This window comes from Nuphar pumila, chromosome 1 (genome assembly GCF_984573655.1).
Source record: "Nuphar pumila chromosome 1, dmNupPumi1.hap1.1, whole genome shotgun sequence".
Taxonomy (NCBI): Eukaryota; Viridiplantae; Streptophyta; class Magnoliopsida; order Nymphaeales; family Nymphaeaceae; genus Nuphar; species Nuphar pumila.
In genome coordinates this window covers 45,823,237-45,828,520 of record NC_143249.1, presented here as the reverse complement: position 1 = coordinate 45,828,520, position 5,284 = coordinate 45,823,237, and positions in this window count along the sequence as shown.

The window sequence follows — 5,284 nt, the reverse complement described above, 5'->3', positions numbered from 1 at the left end:
TCAGAAGACAGAATAGATAGCAGAATAGAAGATGCAAATTGCAAACACATTTAACAGAGACTTATGGTCAGCTCAACTTCTCAGAGAGGAAGCACATTAAACTGTGAATTTTCATGAATGAAATTATTGGAATACACAGATTTATAGGATACTTACTGATCATCAATAAGCAATAACGATCTCCCAAATCCAAATAAAAGTATTTGGGTTGTTACCAAAGCAAGCCTTGGAGCAAAATATAGGAATTCACAAGGTGGCTCAGGCTACCTAACTCACCAGAGATAGATACCATTTTGATCAACATGAGAGGTTGCCAAAATATCCATGTTAGGAGACAATGACAATGCAACAATAGGTACATCAACGTGCATCGCATCTACCTGTCTGGCCAGGATAACATCCCATAATCTGAGACTTCTATCCATACTGGCAGGTAAGAAAACCATTTTCCATCTTTACTAAAACACAAATCAGTCATACAATCTGTATAACCCACAAATCTCTGAACCATTCACACAGCAATGCAATCAAATAACCTTATGATCACGTCATCTGTCAGCATGATAAACTAAAAAAAAAACGAAATGTAGAATAACAAGCAATATGGGAATGATCTAAGAGAAGATTTCACTGATTGTAAAATAAAAAGAAAAGAAAAGAGAGATAAACTTGGCAGCTGAATCGTGAATCTCATCGATAAGTACACAAAACTTTGAAGCCTCCAGAAATGGATGAGTAGAATGGTATTCAACTAAACAATCAGATGTAAAATACAAGGGGGTCACGCTAAATCGATCATATCACAAGCAGAAATTAAACATGCTAAGTAAATAAAAAAAAAAGAAACTGGAAGTATCAATAGGACGTAGAGATTATAAAGGAGGTGGCATTTTGAACCATCAAGCATACAGAAATGAGAATAATGGATTCAACAAAAAAAAAATGAAATGAAGTAAAACCGACAAAAATATGTTGGAACGATAGTTCCGTTTGCTGTAGCACAGAAGGGGGGGTTGGGATTGCTCTAAGCAACCCAACATCCTCGATAATGCATTAATGGGGTAAAACAGAGGAGTCTAAGGAGTTAAAGATAAAAAAAAAAGAAAAAAGAATAAGACTCTTACCAATTTCTTTGCGTTTTTGGCTGAAGGATGAGGGAGGAGTGCAATCGGAAAGCCAATGGTGGATTACGAACGCTGGATGGCGCCACTGGATGCTTCTGGAGAGGTAGGAAACCGATGGCAGTAAAGAAGTGTGAGGGGATCCTTCAGGATTGAGATCCCTTTGCTTGCAGCAATTTTAAAGAAGGGAAGAGGCAATGGATGGAATGAAGCGAACGATGGGTGATGTGTGAAGAAAGGGGATGGGTCTTGCAGAGTAGCTCTCAGCAACGAAGATGCTTGATGATGGGCGACGTAGATGGATTGCAAAAAAAGATCGATCCCCCTACCGAAGCCATGGAAGCTCATCCTTAAAGGGGAATGGAGGGTTCGAGAAGAGGAATTGGTTGAGCATCGAAGGCTGAGAGAGGAGGAGGCTGTTAGAAGATCAACGGTGGTAAATCAAGAGAGAGCATGCGGGAGGAGTTTGTTGTGAATTTTCTTTTTTTTCCAAAAGAAGACTCCTTTTAAAATTTAAAAAAAAAAATGGTTAGGGGAATGAGGCTTTTAGCAAAAAATTGTTTCACAAGGCTTAAAATCCTTTGTTTTTCTTGTAACTTTTCCCAATTTTTTGGTTTTTCATGTTATTTTTCTATTTTTTCGTATTTTTAGAATAAAATTCTAAGGTTTTACGGGAGAAATAAAGATTAAAACTGATTTTTTGGTGTTTTTATAAAATATTTACAAAAAGAGTTTTTCTGAGAATTTTAGAAACTATTTTGAGAAAATTTCTTCAGAAATGGGTTTATGTTCGAATTTTTGAGAAATAATCGAGGTTTAAAACTTCGGACTGAGAAATATAGGGTCGAGGATCCAACAGATTGCCGGATGAGCTGCCCGAGCCTTTCAAAATCATTTTTTTTTGGTAATTTTGTGATTTTATTTTGGAAATCGGACAACGGGGCTCAGATTTGGATTTAAAATACTGAGTTCAAATCCAGAGCTGAATTTGAATATATCAATGTGGAATTCAATCCAGAAATCTGAAGAAATAACTTGATTTTCTCAGAAAAATGGGGCTAGGGGCAAAAGGGTCATTTTTACAAAACTTTGAAAAAAAAATTGGGGTGTTCACAACACTGAAGATCACGATGGTTGAATGTTGTGGATGCATCTCATATCATATCATATGCTCCCAGATTCATACATTCATGCCAACGCAATGATGAGATTACATATGCTAATGTAAATGCATGGTTTAAAACTAGATTTAGCTCCTATATGAATCGAAGTCATTATGAGAAATGTAATGAACAACAATGGATGAGATGGAGGCCATGCAACCGGATGATATAATACAGCCTGCAAAGAGTCAAGGGGCAAATGTTAGCATATAACCACGAGGAGCGAACCTGCTAAAGTCATTGACCTTGTAATATGAACAGCATAAGCTACAAGCTGATTGACTGATAATTACTAAAACCAATTTAGGAGAGCCTCAAACAGATTTATGGACCTAACTATAAACTATTTTTGCAGCAACATTGATAGGTAACTCTTGATGGTATTGACTGGATATAGAAGGTAGGTGCTGGAGTGGATGCAGGAGTAACAGTGTGGTAAAGTGGCTGTGAAAGTGTAAATGAAGGGGTAGTTGACAGTGATGAGGTGTTGGAAATAAAAGGTGGTGCTATGTGATTTAGATAAAGTGCTGACAGTGGGTAGTGTCCAAATGGTGTAGAAATGATTGTAGGAAGGTGATGTTGAGTAGGTAGTGACAGCAAGTGAGCATAGTTGAGGCTGTGCAAAGGCTGAGGGGATGCTAGCCACAAAGGGTGACTATGGTGTTGCTAAAATGGGCAATACTTGGGTTGCTGAAAATATAAATTACAGCAGCTGTGAGCTTACTGTAAAAACTCATAATTGAGTGAGGGATGAGGTGGTGTAGTAATAGTAACAACATACTATGATACATAATACATTCTCTCATACTCAAAAGCTCTGCAAAATCAAGACCCAAGACTTGTCATTTTAACTATAATCCTCTAACAATGATGGGATCAAAAGGTAACTAATATGTCATTCAGATTATATCAAGAAAACAGTATAATAAGATGGAATAGCACATGATTTTGTTATGCCTGCAGCGATGTGACTGAAACTTGATATGTGAATCAGTGTGTGCAGGTACCTAAAAATTTTTAAATTCACCAGAAAAAACATGAGATATGTCTAGCTTTGAAAGCTTTGAAAAAGTCCAAACATTTTACCATGGAATGCTTCTTCCATCCAACACATTCCTAACTGTGGATGTTATCTTTGCATCACTAAATTGACTCGAAGCCTGAAAACCAAAAACCTTTTCAAAGGTAGCAATTTTGTGTACAAAGCCAAAAGCAGAGAACTCACCGTGATGGATTATGACTTTATTTCAATAGCAACAGGGGTCCTTCGCTGTCCAACATCAAGGCTGCCACATCGTCCATAGCCTACTCCCTTATCAAAAAAACCATAGACAAAGGAACAGACGCCTTGAATAGGCTTTTCAGCTTGTTGAGACTTTCCAATGTCGATTCTCTTTTCACACGATCGCACCACCTTTTCTTGTTCATGGATTGATAACAGCAAGTTCTTTTGAGGCAGCGAAGTCCTGAGTGGTTTCCTCAATCAGGGGCGGGAGGCTCATGTCATCCACAATCACACCAGCTGGACTCACCATTTGTGAGAAAGACCCTTCTACAGATTATTGTTCCAAAGCTTTCTTATGATAATGTTGTGGCTAAACAGGAGCTTCAAGGAAATATGACAATGTTGTGGCTAAACATGAGCTTAAATGAGATATGATAATATTGTGGTTAAACAAGAACAGTGATTTAAAGGCTATATAAAAACAAGATATATCCACTTACTCTGTCAAACCCATTCTAATGCACTTATTTTCACAAATAAGCCAGAGAGGTTTATCATATCTTAAGCTACACAATTGGTTCAAGCCCATGACAAGAACATCCAACCTCAGTGATCAAGGCATGGTATTAACTCCTTACTAGCTTTTGGAGGCACAAACCTATAGCAAAACTTCAAAAAATTTCAAGGAAGCTCTCTTACAGAGATTTTTTTTCTTGATGATACTCGATACTTGACAGATACTGAGTCAAGCTACTGGCAACTCTGGCAGCAACATCAGGTTGGATAACTGGGCTTTTGAACCCAATGGTTCTAATGTTGGAAATTTGCTTTCTCAAAAGGAAATAAGGACTTCCTCTGTGCTCATGTTGCCAGTACATGGGTCCTTGATACAGAGGGATGCAAATGGGAGTTCATGGGTTGCCTACAGGTCATCCACTTCAGTCATTTGCGATGCTTTCTCTAATCTCTTCCAGTTTGCTTCCTCCTCCGAAGTTTCACTGGCCACTCCAGCTCGCAAGTGCTTTTCCCTTTTAGAGGTCTTGGCTTGACCCTCTTTAAAAGACACTCTGAAGCAACAACGTAAATCTGCACAATTTTGATACACACGGTTACCTTAACAAACAGAGAATGAAATAGCTCCTAATGCTTGAACCATATGATTTTGGGGAGTGATTAGGAACCGTAACACCCTTTAGCCTTATTTAACAGATATCTGGAATTTCCTTCATAGTCAAGCCAAAAAAAAAAATCATCATCATTGATACCATCCTCATCACCAGTCTGGCCATATTTTCCATGCTTGTCACTGACTTTACTTGAGAAATGGTTGTCCCCTTCTGATGATGGAGCACGCTGGAAACTGAAGATGTCATCCTCCATTAAACAATCTTTCTACCGATACAGACATGAAGGATAAGCATTTGATGAAATTTCCCCTATATGCTGGAGGATCGGAAGGCATTGACGTTGTGCCCAATCAATCCACCGCTATTGAGGCTTCAATTAGGATGTAATGCAATCATTGTGAGAAGTAATGGAATATGATGCTTAAACATGGACACATCAGTAAATGATGATGATGGAATAAAAATAATATGGGCGAAATGAACGAAGCATGATCGAGAGGTTAATTAGAAATAATCCAAAGTAGAAAAATCCACCGTGAAACTAGAAACTGAAATACAATGGGTAACTAAACAAAACCAGATGATGGAATGCTTTAACAAACATGCAGTGGCCATATGCCGATAATGGAAACGAAATTTCAGAAATCG